Source organism: Lacerta agilis, chromosome 4 (assembly GCF_009819535.1).
Source record: "Lacerta agilis isolate rLacAgi1 chromosome 4, rLacAgi1.pri, whole genome shotgun sequence".
Lineage (NCBI taxonomy): Eukaryota > Metazoa > Chordata > Lepidosauria > Squamata > Lacertidae > Lacerta > Lacerta agilis.
In genome coordinates, this window is record NC_046315.1 from 71,515,403 (window position 1) to 71,529,488 (window position 14,086).

Genomic DNA, 14,086 nt, shown 5'->3' on the forward strand with positions numbered 1-14,086 from the left:
ATTCTACAGGTGTGTGAAAAGAGTCAAGATCCAAGGATCCCTAGGCATGCACCTCTAGATGGTGATGTCAGACACCATCTTCTTGCCCGTGCATCTTCACTTTGTCACAAGGCAAATTTTGTTGTTGTTCAGTCGTTCAGTCTTGTCCGACTCTTCATGACCCCATGGACCAGAGCACGCCAGGCACGCCTATCCTTCACTGCCTCTCGCAGTTTGGCCAAACTCATGTTAGTAGCTTCGAGAACACTGTCCAACCATCTCATCCTCTGTCGTCCCCTTCTCCTTGTGCCCTCCAACATCAGGGTCTTTTCTAGGAAGTCTTCTCTTCTCATGAGGTGGCCAAAGTACTGGAGCCTCAACTTCAGGATCTGTCCTTCTAGTGAGCACTCACACAAGGCTAATAGCCAGGGGCAAAATGTGCCTGGTGCCTGGCAAATTGGAGGTTGGTCCATAGGGCAAACGGGACACTATGCCATCAGCCTTAGCCCTGCCCTAGCTCAGCTTTTCGTTGACAGCATTGTGTCTCCCTGCCTTGGGATCTACCAGCCCCCAAGAGCACCAGGCACCACTGGGACACAAGGACCTCGAACATAAATAGATTAATATATGCACACAAACGAAGTGAACTTCTTGGAGATTATCTTATTGCATTCTGCATGTTGTTTTGAGCCGCTCTGAGCATGGCTGCACCATGGGGAGAAGGAGTACAAATAACGGTGGTTATCTGCACTCTTGTGTGAATGTCAACATTTCTGAACGCCCGGGCTGATTTTATTGATCCGGGGATTTTCATTTCTTCCCCTCGCAGGCTCCCCACTGCCAGATCCCTCACCCCGCCTCGCCTGCCTCAGCTCCAAGGCACGGAGCTGCCCTGCAGCTCAAAACCAGACGAGAAACATGGGCATGGCAAGGACAAGGCAGAAAAGGCCACGCGGTGGCGAAGCCGACGCCTCTCCTGACATGGCTACCGGCGAGGAAGGCCCCTCCCCTCCCCTGCCTCCCTCTTTCTATGGTCCGGGGTCCTTGCAGAGCGGCCGAGCTCGCCAGAGAAACAGAGACAGAGAGAGAGAGAGCGCCGAGCCGCGGTGCCCCGCGCGCGGTGCATGCTGGGCCACCCCCTCCCTCCCTGCTAGTCCTCCGAAGCTGCGCCGCGCTTGACACCCGTGCCTCTGGTCTTTTCTCCCCCGCCCCCCCTTCTTCTTTTCCCACTCCTTCTCCCTGCCCCTGCCCGGCCGCTCTCTCTCTTTCTCTCTTTCTCTCGCAATTCCCTCCCTCCCAACATGGTGGTGCTGGGCTCCGGGTGACCCCGAGAGGGGGGAGAAGGCGGAGGCGCAGCGCGGAGGCCCCTGCTCAGCCATCGCCAACCATCTCGACAGCCGCGCGCACGCCTAGAGCGCCTAGGCGGCCTTCCCCTTTTCCCACCCCAACCCCCACTCAGCTCTCAGGCAGGCCTAGCCGGGCCGGGCCGGGCCTAGCGCCTTCCGCTTCCTTCACAGCCCTCAGCGGCGGCTGCTACCACAACCACCACCCTGCGCGCTCCGGCATAGCGGCCTAGGCTAGGCGGCGGCGGAGGCCAGAAGGCGACGCGGAAGAGGAGGGGCGGCGGCGTCTCGCTGTCAGGGGCAGCCCGGCCTGCTTGCAAGCGGCGCCTGCTGGGCCCAAGGCGGGAAGCGGCAGCGCCAGGTGAGTATCAGGGGGAAAGAAGGGCGGCCTCTCCCCGCCCCGGGCACTTGCTTCCCCTTCGCAGCCCCCCGGGTGTGTGGGGAGGTCGTGGGTTTGAGGAGGCCTTCCCTTCCCCGGCCGCACTTTTCGCCCTTGTGCGGGGAAGCGAGGGAGGAGAGGCGGGCGGGGAAGCGCCGTTCACAGCTTCTCCAAGAGCTGGCTCTCTCTCTATTTTTATTTTTTGCTCAGGTGTTTTTTTTTTCTGCAACAGTGTGAGGGGAGGCAGCGGGTTTGTTTGGGGTTTTTTTTGGGGGGGGGGAAGCGCAAAAGTGCCGGGTGCTCCGTGTCTGCAGCCCCCGGGCGCGCGTATCGGGAGCCGGGCCTGGCTGCGCATCGTAAGTGCCTCCGCCGCTCGCTCGCCCGCCCCAGACAAAACATGCTTATCAAGGCCTTAAGACGGGAAAGTTGCCTCCTCGAGTGGGGCCAAAGGTCTGATAAGCCTGCAGCCTTGTTCCCTCAACAGTGCACTCGGATATTATATTATATACATATATTAATATATGATATATAGGTGGGATGTGTATTATTCCGTTGCTTCTGCTGGCCTGATCTAACCTGCTTTTTCCTTTGTTCATCCTCCTGCGAGCAGGTTTCCGTCAAACGTTTGCATGCAACATTTGTCCCTGAGAGTTAGGAGCGGACTCCCGGTCCACGTGGGTAGCATGTCTGTTGGCTCTTGTGGTTGTGTGTAGTTGCCATCGAGCTGAATTTTGTGGCAGCTGTTGCATAGCTTGACGGTTTCCGAGTGGAATTAGAAATCAGAAATTTGCACACTTTCCCCACAAGGTTTTGTTTCGTTTTTTAAATTGGGTGACTAGAGGCCACATTTCCGTCCCTTAGTTTAATCAGATAATTGATGCTGTCCATTTCACTTTTTGTCACTACTTACTATCCTAGGCTTGATGCAGGTGCCTAAACTGAAATTGGCGTAAAACGTTGTAGCTGTTCCTCATGTAGCATTATAAAGAAACATTCCATAACAAATGTTTCTTTAAATGTTCTTTAAAGAAATTGCAAACTCTGGGCAGATTTGCTTGGATTCAGATTTGGGCTTCTGCAGTGGCAGTTCTGTTACTTCTGAAAATTTCCCAGCTAGAAAGCAGGACCTTAGCTCAGGTAACCTCTATGCAAGGCAGTATATATGGTTAGTAAAGGGACTTATTTTCCGTGTTCTGTAAAAACGATGATCAGAAGTAAGAGGTTGACTAACTTTTAAAATACATCTCTTCAAACGTGGAAAATGTGAACACAATTTTAGAGCATGTTCAAGCATCGCAAAATCAAGCTCAGGTTAACTCCACACCACTTTGCTGCTGTGTGCTAGATGAGTGGCTGGGAGCCTCCAGTCCATGGATCTGATAGGCCCACTGAGCCTCAAAATGTTGGCCCACCAAGCTATTTTTGGTGAGCCACATCCACCTTTTCCATGTCTGACTTATAGATTCTTTCTTTGCAGTTCTGGCCACAGCTACTTCTTCCTTTGCAGCTGCAGCTTGAATTCAGTCTGATGCAGGAAGAATTGGGAGCACAAGAGTGTGCACCATTTTGTCCTTTGCCGCTGTGGATTGAAGGTACAATCACCTGACACCATATGACATTAGCTGACTGACAGGTGGGCAGTCCCGCCCACTTGTCAAAGTGGCTCGTGGAGGGCTGGATATGTATGCATCCAGCTGTCTGATCCAGTAGCATGCCCCTGTGCTAGTTTTTTAAAAGTCCAAATGCACTTAGTAAAACTCTGGAAGTTAGGTTGAGGAACAAGTCTGACAGGGAAATAAACCCATACTAGATATTTATTTGACTGAAGGGAGTAGAAAAAGTACACCAAGCTGGTGCTAATGATGTATGTAAGATAATATAGTTAACTTAAAGCTAAAGAAATTTTCTGCTCACAGTTTTTATACCATAAATGTGTCACAGGTGTGGATTTTAGTGGCAGTGTTTGCTGAATCTGATGACAGCAACCCCTAAACATAGTCCAGGGTTTTTGATTAAGGGACGGAAACTCTTACAGCCAGATCTATGCCACTTCTTTTCCTTCAGCTGTCTCAGTGTAGGCATGCCAGTCTCAACTATTGGGATATTCTTGGGAGGTTGAGGGTGATGAAAGTTTCACTCTTTGTTGAATAGCTCTGGGGGGGAACGTGTGGCTTGCATCCGTCCCCAGTATTCTTCACTAAGGATAGAATCCCCACTACCATGATTTGATGTTGTAATTTAGCTTGGGTGACCCCTCCATTGCAGCAAAAAGGATTAACTGTATGATCAGGAGGGGTTCTGAAGTAGGAGGGAGTTAAAAATAAGCCTGATCCATTTGGTGACCAGTTTTCATCTTGTATGTATTGCCCTGATTCTGGCAGACTTCAAAATAGTAATACCCAAGTGGGACCTTAAAGCAGAGAACACTTGCTAAAGTGAGAGCAGTTTTCTCCAGCAAAGGAGATATGTGTGCACAAGTGGATGCAAGTATTTGTTGAAAGTATAAAATGCATGGGGTATGTATTCTGATTCAGGGGTTGCTACTGCATGCAACACAAGCAACTAGAGCTGGATTGGGGAATGTAATATTATCTTCACATTTCAAAATACTTAAGGCAATATATATTATATTTGTGGGTGTTATTCTAAGCACAGCAACTATAAAGGAAATGTCTCTATAGTCTGATATCCACATGTTAGAAAAAATATCTAGTGCAACTAGTTCCTTCGCTGTGAAAGAGCCCTAAATGTCTTTTCAGATGCCTTTGCTGTAAGGCTTTTCTCCATTCCCATCATATCTCTCCCCTCCTTTTTATTGTTGGCTCATCATCCCTGACTTGCTGGGGCTGATGGGAGCTTAAGTTAAGCAACAACTTGAGGGCTAAATATTCCTGACTTCATATACGAGATAGAGCCGTACATGAGCATGAGATGATCAGTGATCTGAAGTGGGCAGCCTCTGTGAGTAGAGGATACCTGCTGCTTTAGATCATCATGCTCTCACATGTAGGGTTCCAAACTGTACAAACGATATATAACCCCCTTCTTGTGTGTGTTATTTACATATTAGGCAATCAAAACACCTGAAAAGGGCTTATCACAGTCAAATTCTGTTAAACTTTCCTGACTGTGGCTGTGATCGCACATTACACTAACCACGGTTTGCTCAACAAGCCACAAATTTTGTAGCAGATTAGCAAACAAGCCATGGCTTTTTTCTCCATAACTTGGTTTGTTTTCCAGCTGTTCTTGCCTCGTGCCTTTGTAGCTTGGCAAGCAGCTAGTTAAGGTAGCCAAACAAATCATGGTTAAGCAAATTTCTTGGGCTTTGAGAGGATGACAAGCCATAGTTTGCTGGGCTGGTTTCACATATTAAAACAAAACTATAGTTAGAGTAAACAAACAATGGTGTAGCATTATGTGCGAACTAGGCTGTTATTGGAAGCTGCAGAAATGTAAAGACTTGGTTTTGTTTTATGTATAGAAAAATTGAGATTGGCACAAAATGTTAGACCATTTCTGAACTCCTGTGTTTCCTTAATAAGTGTGTGTGACGTAGGGTTTAATTGTTTTCTCTGCTTGTTTTTTTTCAAAAAACAGTTGGATTTTAACTTTATTTTCAGGGTTGTGGTATCCAGCATGCCATTTTTATTTAGAAAAGTTTATCTGCTTTTATCGTAGATGCAAAGCAGTTTAGAGTAAATATGCAGGATAATGCAAATAATATTTCTGTTGTAAATTAAGTTCTTCAGTCTCCTCCTGGTGTTTTGTGTATCTTCATGCAGTTTTGCCAACGAATGTGCTGTCGGCTTCATTTGCTGATGTTTGAGTGTTCTAGAGAAACTCCATTAGGCAGTTACCCACTAGAATGAATGTTCTGCTAATAGGAAGGGAGAGATTCAGAGCCAGGGTAGCTGCAGAAATCCATAGTAGGGCACAACCTAGTTGGGCACTACACTTTAGTGTTAACAGTTTTAACAGTTGTGGAGGTTTTAAACAGAGCCAGTTTTGCATAGTGGTTAGAGCGTTGGACTAGTACCTGAGAGACCAGGGTTCAAATTCCCACAAAAGCGGAGCGCACTGGCAGTGGCTTTGGCGGCGGCGTGGGGGGGGGGAGAGAAGAAGAGAAGCCCAGGCTGATCTTCCTCTCAGGGGAGGGGTGAGCACCCCGAAATCGGGCTTCTCCGCTGCCAACCGCCCAGCCCCGCTGCTTTGGGGCGAACCGCGAGGGAGACTGCTTCAACGCCTCGAAGGAAGGCTCCATTTCCCTCCCTCGCGGCTTGCTTTGGAGCAGTGGGGCTGCACAGGAGACGCTCCTGGCCAGCTTCGCTGCTTCAAAGCCTTGAAGGAGGGCTCCAGTTCCCTCCCTTGCAGCTTGCTTTGGAGCAGCAGGGCTGTGCAGGAGACGCTTAGCTCCTGCCTAGCCCTGCTGCTTTGGGGCAAGCGGTGTGGGAGGGCTCTGTCTGGGCCGCTTTCCCTCCACCCGCCCCACAGTGAGCTGGGGAGAAGGGAGACGCGGTTGCCCCTGCGAGAGGTGGCAACAGGACGCTCATCCCACCACCACCTCTCAGAAGAGCAGGCTTCCTTCCCCCCTCTTTCTTTCCCTTCCTTCGTTCTCTCTCTCTCTCCCCCACCCCTTCCTTCCTTCCCTCCTTCCTTCCTTCTCTCTCTCACCCCTTTCATTCATTCATTCCTTTTCTCTCTCTTCCCTCCTTCCCTCCCTCCTTCTTTCCCTCTCTCTTCCTCTCTCTCCCCCCTTCCTTCCTTCCTTCCTTCCTTCTCTCTCTCTCTCTCTCTCTCCCTCACCCCTCCTTCCTTCCTTCCTTCCTTCCTTCCTTCTCTCTCCCCTCCCTCCCTTCCCACCCTGCACTATTATTCTGTGGTAGCAGGACTGCCTCCCTTCCCACCCTGCACTATTATTCTGTGGTAGCAGGACTGCCACTGCTTTGGAACATGTAGCAGAGATGATGGTTACAAGGAACAGTTTGGATGTGAAATGGATGGAGGACAGTAATCGTTTTGTGCCACCAGCTGTTTTATAGTGACACAGCCAGAAGTGTCTCTGAAGTTTCTATTTCTGTTGCCCACAAAGTACCAATTTAGTGGCTTGCTGTAGAAAAACTGTATGCAGTTTGAATCTCAGTACCTAATGGAACACCTTTGCTCATATCTACCTACCTGTGCCCTGAAACCATCAGTGGAGACCCCGGTTCACATGTCTGCTCTGGCTGAAGCACAGAGGATGCCTATGAGTGAGAAGGCCTTTTTTGCAGTGGCCCCTTGATTGTGGAAGGCTCTCCTTAGAGACACCTGCCCGGGCCCATTTTAACGTCTTTTCTGCAGCAGGCCAATACAGTACATTTATTTATTCATATAACAATGAACATTCCAACAGCTCACTGTAAAGCAAGCAAAGGGAGAGCCGCTTACATGCTCTGTGCGGCTCTCGCTAGAAAAGAATTTTTTTTCTTGTTTTCCTCCTCTAAAATCTAGGTGCGCCCTATGGAGTGAAAAATGTGGTAAGCCAAATGTCTCCTTAAACCAGGGTTACACTTGCCAAAACGGTATGTGTAGTTGCCATTTTGGGGCCAGCCAGCTCAAAAGTCGTATTTTTCAATACGACTTTTTGGTTCCTGAAATTTGTTCTGATTGTGCAGATAAAATGTCATAGAATTCTACAAGGATGTGTTGTTAGCTTGTGAAAATAAACAAGATCCAAAATCTCTCTGGCCTGTCCTCAGATGTCTATAATCAATTTAATTCTAAACTGAAGATTTCCCCTATTACTCTCTCTTCTCTTCTGCTTACCACCAGGAGAAATCTCCTATGTGGTGACATGGTAGTACCCTGTTTGTGGGATGTCCTTCCCTTAGACATGTGACTGGTGCCAATAACAAGTCAAAACATGCCTATTTGCCTGGGTGTTTTAGGGGTTTTTTATTCCTGATTAATCAGCTTGCTGGGTTTCCTCCTGTGTGAATTTCGTTACTTTTACGCTTTATTTTTAAAGTTTGTAAAACTGCAACTTATTATTCCAGGTAGCTTTCAGGTACAATACTTCAGGGTCGCAATGGGATCATTGAAGAGTTAAATCTAATCCCTCATTGACAATATTTTTCCTAAACCGTGCTGTATACTAATTGGCTAATGTAGCTGCTTAGTCATATTTGTTGTAAATGAATAGAACACTATATGGAAGGTTAGACTTTGTATCCAGATTGCTGCTTTCTGTTTTACTTCCACTCCTTCTCTACTATTGCCTAACTCTATTGCCTTGTGAACCCTAGAAACAAAGCAGTGAACAACCCCAAACTTGTGCTCACTCTTTTCAGAATTGTAATCTTCCCTGGGGTCTGTGATGAAGCCTGTGATACACATTTTCTAAATATGGACTTTTGGGCCCATATGTCTTTGGCCACATTTGCACATCAGGCTAAACCATGAAATGCAAAAACTAAAGCAAGCCCAACCAATCCTTAGATGCTCATGTCCTGCCCTCTCATGCATCTGGAAGGAGAAGCTTTTACTTTCATTTCCCTTTAAGCTGTGCTTGTCATTTTGTTTGAACCTGGGATCATATTTTATCACTGTGGTCATTTTCTATATAAGCTGACTTAATAACCGATGGTTTGAAATTGGCTTACTTTGAAACTGACCGTAGTTGGTGTTAAACCACAATCCTGTGATAAACCAGAATGACAAGTTGAGTTTAATGGAAACTGAAAGTAAATGCCTCTGAAGTTGTTACTCTGGTTACACAGGGGAGCGTGGGAGAACCACATGATTTGAAACATTCACGGGGTTATTCATGCATATTGTGGCAAGCCTTAGTTTAGTGTGACATGAGAATGTGGCCTTTGTTTAAAAAGCTAAGCCCTCCAAACTTCCCAGAAGCTGGGGTTGGTTAAGGCAGAGTAATTAATTTTTCTAGAAGGAAATGTACTTCCAGCAGTGACCAGTGTGGTGTGGCGGAGCCCCTCTCCCAACATCTAGGCTGGACTGAGCAAGGCATTGGTGAGCCTGGGGCTGCACAGATGCACCAGCAGAGCCAATCCAGCATTCCTGCTCATGCATCTGTACAGCTCCAACCTTCTTACCCCCCTTCCAGGTAAGCCACAGAGATGCCCTAGCCGGTATTGTGTACAGTGGTACCTCTGGTTATGTACTTAATTTGTTCCAGAGGTCTGTTCTTACCCTGAAGCACTACTTTAGCTAATGGGACCTCCCACTGCCGCTGCGCCGCCAGAGCACGATTTCTGTTCTCATCCAGAAGCAAAGTTCTTAACCTGAAGCGTTATTTCTGGGTTAGCGGAGTATGTAACCTGAAGCATATGTAACCTGAAGCGTATGTAACCCGAGGTACCAGTGTACTTGTTTATAAATGTTCATAATGAGATCTGAGCGAAATCACAGTGCTCAGATACAGAGCTTTAAAAATAGGAAATGCAAGTACACTCAGTTAGGTATAGCCTACTTGATGATGATCTAGTGAGGAAGAAGATAGTATTTTCTCTCTCTCTTAACAAGGGCTCATTTGTCATTTGCATAACAAACATAATCAAAAAGAAAACTCAACCTCAAAATCAGACAAGTTTTATAAAACACAGTTCACCTTTATTTCGTACAAAAGAACTTGGCTATGAATTAGAGCCAGATCATTGGTCCATCTGACTCGGTAGCTTATAGTCTCCTGGCAGTGACTGCAAGGTTTCAGAGAGGGATCTCTCGCAGCCATACCCAGAGATACTGGGGATTGAACCTGGAACCTTTTGAATGCTAAGCATGTGCTCTGCAACCACTGAGCTATAACCCTTTGTTGTAGTTACTTTAAGCTACGGTTTAATGTGAACAAGCAGCATGCTGATACAAGCTGCTGAAATTGCAGACAGTTTGCTTCTCTCCCACTCCTGCTACTGTCAGGAAACAAAGCATGGTCTGACTTGTTGTATCATCCGAATCTAAGCTCATGGTTTGTTTCTGTCCAAACAAACCATGAGCAGAAGCATGCCGGTTCTTCACAGGAAACCAGGTCATTTTGTCTATGGTTTAATGTGACATGTGAACCAGGCCAGTGTTCATGACAGGTGATCATTTAAAGAAATTATAAACACTGGCGTAACATTCTTGGATCTACATTTAATTTTAAGAAGGCTGTTTTTAGGGGGGGGGACTTTCAGTACTTAAAAACCATTTACAAGCGTAAAAATCCATTTGTTTTTTTAGATATTTTTTTTACAATCATTTTTTTTCATCTTGAGTGCAGTAAATAGTACAGCACAAATGAACTTCTAAAAGAGCATCATGTAAATTTTATGCATTAGACGATCTTAATATTTATATAACTGATTAAAAAAACTGAAGCATGATATTATATCTTAGGTACGCAGCCAATTGAAGGCCGTTTGGCAACGTGCAAGAGCAACCTGCTGAAGTACTGGAAGAACATGGTAAGTAGAATAGTTGTATCTTAGGTATTGTGTTCTTATCAGCAGAAATAATTTCTCTTAATAAAACTGCCTTACAGTGAACAAATTTATGAAAGAAAACAATATTTAAGAAAGTATTAGGAAGCGCTGAATACTTGAGTACTTGATTGCCATATCATGTGCAATGGTCTTTCGAAATTTTGCAGTTTCCATTAATTAGCAGGCTAACCGTATGAATGATGTAGCCTGCAAGTTGCTCCACAAACCCAGAATAACTTGACTACTGTATGCTAGTTGCTTGTGGACAGAATATAAATTGGATCAGCCTGCTGAATGAACTTTTAGTATGCATAATGAACGGTATACCTTTTGTAAGTCTGAACGCTTTTGATGGCTCATCTGGTATTATTCTGTTCCAGTATCACCTTTTTGTCAGTTGGCTAAATATCAAAAACCTTATGTTGCTACCATGTTCCTGGAAACAGTACTAATTCAATTTATTTTAACATCTTATATTAAGTAACCAGTTTTAGTTTGGTTTCAGGTAGAAAAGGAGCACAGAAAAACCACAAAGCAAGCTAGTTTTAACTGCACTCTGATTTTATTATTGCATGATGAAATACATGCTGAAATTCAGACATGCTGCTTGCTGTTGGTGGAGTTTTAAAATATCCAATACAACAGCAACTTTTAATCTTACCAAATTATTTCCTTTGTGCACTAAGATAAGACACCTAAGTAGAGAGCAAGACAGTTGTATCTCCTTTACAGGGTTGCCCAGTCCAGACACTTAGATGCATTCTGCGTATTGAAAACCTGTTTGTAGGTGCCCCTTCCAGCCCACTCCCAACCAAAATGAATAGGCAGCCTTTGCAAGCGAATGGTGTTTGCAGACAGTAAATTACTGGTGGTCTTAACTGTGAAAATTGTATTTTGCACCCAATATCGGCTATTCTGTGAAAGGAAAATTATGTTGGAATGACGCTGATTATGAAAGCTGACTTCTAGCTGAATTTACTTTTAAACTGTTCTTTGTCTGTTGTGCTGCTTTCACATGCATAATCTGTCAGTTCTTGGATGATTTCTGAGATTGGAACCTCGGGTGGCGGCCAGTGACTGCTCAGCTGCACTTGCACTCACAGCATCTCTGGGTCAGCCCACCTGCTTTGCTGTCCAGAAAGTTGCTCCCAACTTTAATAAGATGGGCAGGGTTGATCACTATTGACCATGCATTCATTCCTTGCACAACTTCATTCTGAACACTCAGCTTGAGGATTTGGAGGTGTGTGTTGCATGCTTCTTATTTTAGGTCCCTAGTTGACTTTTGTGTTATGTAATTGGAGAGCTGAAAGTCGTATAACAATAGGGCCAGCTCTATCCAGATGATAGAATATAGGGCACAAGGCTCATGTGAGCACCATGTTCTCAAGCTTAAATTCACTTCTTGGAAAATGTGTTCATCCGTTGAATAAAATAAGAGATGATGAAATTTGGCTTTTGGCCAAGGGATTCTGGCAGTTTTAAGTATATTTCATTGCACCCCAAAGGCATCACATTTTTTATACATAGAGAGCAATCACTTACAGGGATTGCAAATTGATAATAGCTATGATGAAATAAATAGAAGTGTTTCTATTCTAGGGTACTATGGGCAAAGAATAAATATGTTCCGGGACTAGGTCAGCAGCAAAACACTAGTACAGGGTTTCCTGAACTTGGGTCTCCAGCTGTTTTCAGACTACAGTTCCCATCATCCTTGACCACTGGTCTTGCTAGCTAGGGAAACACTGCTGTCTATCCATCTGCTCCGCTCTGTAAACGGGGTTCTGATGTGCATGGCTATCCTAAACCTGGGTGCAGACATTGCTTCAGATTTCTGCAAAAAATGTTTATAGGGAGAGATGCAGTGCTGCACCAGTAGATGCAACAGAATTTCCTATTCCTCTCCTCCCCATTCCTGCCCCCCCCCATCCCTATAAAGCAAATGGGGGACTGCAGGGGAAAGAAAGGGAGTCTTAAGTCCGGTTTGCACAAGAAGATGTCTGTTGTGCAAGCGGGACACCACATTTGGATATCACTCATACTTCAGAATATTCTTATTTGCCAAATGCTTTATGGTCATTCTTACTTTCCTCAGATTTGGAAAGAGTGAGTTGAGAAAATTTAGTGATTTTTTTTTTCAGGTTAAGGGTTTAAAATTTTGTGCGTAAGAACAGATAAGATCAGATTATAGGATTAGGTAAGACATTAATTGGTTCCGTTTCAGCAATGGAAGTCTTCAGCTGGAGAGCAAAAAGCCAGTGGGTGGCCTCGGGGTGCTGTGGGTACGAGTGTTGCTGAATAATCACTGGCTGACAGCGACATGACAGAGTAGAAGATCAGCCTTACATCTTATACCAGAGAAGCCAGATCACAGGAGACAGTTGACAGGTAAAATTTTGAAATGGAAATGTCCACTATAAATGGGTTGCTGAAAAGAAGAGTCCAACCATTGTAAACTGCATTATTTTCATCCTGTGTTTTTCATTAGTTTGCATTGTGGGAAATTTTTAGAACAATGGCTATTAAAGCTTGTCAAGGTCAAGAGAAGCCGTCTGGGGGCCACTGCAAATCTCATGGAATCAAACCCCGCGTTTCCACCAAGTAAACACTCAGCAGGAAGGTTCAGCCAGTCTCAGGTCTCTTGATACATACAGTTTGCAAGCACGTGTTCGTTGCACTCATACTTCACATTTTTTAAGGCATCCATCTAAGATGCTTGACGTATACACTTAAAAATGTGATGTCTGAAGTGGTCCTGAGAGACTAAGACATTGGTGTGATAGGTGTTTCCTGTGAGAGGACTAAAAAGGTAAAGGGACCCCTGACCATCAGGTCCAGTCGTGTCCGACTCTGGGGTTGCGGCGCTCATCTCGCTCTATAGGCCGAGGGAGCCGGCGTTTGTCCACAGACAGCTTCCGGGTCATGTGGCCAGCATGACAAAGCCGCTTTCTGGCGAACTAGAGCAGCGCACGGAAACGCCGTTTACCTTCCCGCTGGAGCGGTCCCTATTTATCTACTTGCACTTTGACGTGCTTTCGAACTGCTAGGTGGGCAGGAGCTGGGACCAAGCAATGGGAGCTCACCCCATGGCAGGGATTCGAACCACCGACCTTCTGATCAGTAAGTCCTAGACTCTGTGGTTTAACCCACAGCGCCACCTGGGTCCCTCTGTGAGAGGACTACTGGGATTCAAAAGTCCATTCTAAAAAATAGGCAGTTACTCATTAATCACCCCATGTCATGGAGGGACAGGGTCCATACATCTGTTCTTGCTGTAATTAGAAAGGAGTGGATCAGCATTCTACCCACCAGCTGCCTCTTGGTGTCTGCAAAAACAGGTCTGAGAAGGGGTGAGGTTCTTGCATCTCCCTTGTATATGAAGAGCCATGGATGTAATAGGCTGTATTTTTTTTTCTTTGAAGTTTTTGATGGCCACTAAAGCTGAATTTAGTGGTGAAGTACCTTGTGGTGGAATTACTAATAAATTGTAATAAATGGTGACTGGTGTCCGTATCATATTTTACAAAGATATGTGTTGGATAGTGGCCTCGTCTCATAGGCTGAAGTGGGTGATGCCAGAAATACAGCCTTTACCAATATTAAAATAGACCTTCCGGCCATCAACCTATATGAAAGATAATATGCCTTCTAGGAAATGTATGGATTTGTCTTAGTCTCAAGGGTAAACCTGTAACCTGTAATTGCAGGTTAGCCACCTCTGTACACTTCCTTACATTCCTAAGTTGACACTTGAATAATGAAGGAGGACACTCTTAAAATTTCATAGTAATGCACAAGGCTGGAAATGGCCTATTGTAGATATTTTTTTTATCATGAACCACACATTGAATTGATCCTGGAGGTCAATAGGGAACAAGTGCAATCTCTAGATCTTTATTGTAACATGTTTTCTTATG

General features: G+C 45.4%; 1 protein-coding gene across 4 annotated transcripts in view; it reads left to right on the plus strand.

Annotated features, from left to right (window-relative positions):
• Positions 1–1,203: 1,203 nt before the first annotated feature.
• The window catches only part of UBE3A (ubiquitin protein ligase E3A), a 36,810-nt gene continuing 23,927 nt past the window's right edge, over positions 1,204–14,086 (plus strand). The window contains exons 1-4 of one of the 4 annotated variants that reach the window (XM_033147537.1): positions 1,204–1,683; positions 3,179–3,293; positions 10,081–10,148; positions 12,394–12,557. The gene's annotated coding sequence lies outside the window, so the exon portion shown is untranslated. The remainder of the gene's footprint in view (positions 1,684–3,178; positions 3,294–10,080; positions 10,149–12,393; positions 12,558–14,086) is intronic. The other 3 variants (XM_033147535.1, XM_033147536.1, XM_033147533.1) reach the window with 3 other exon arrangements.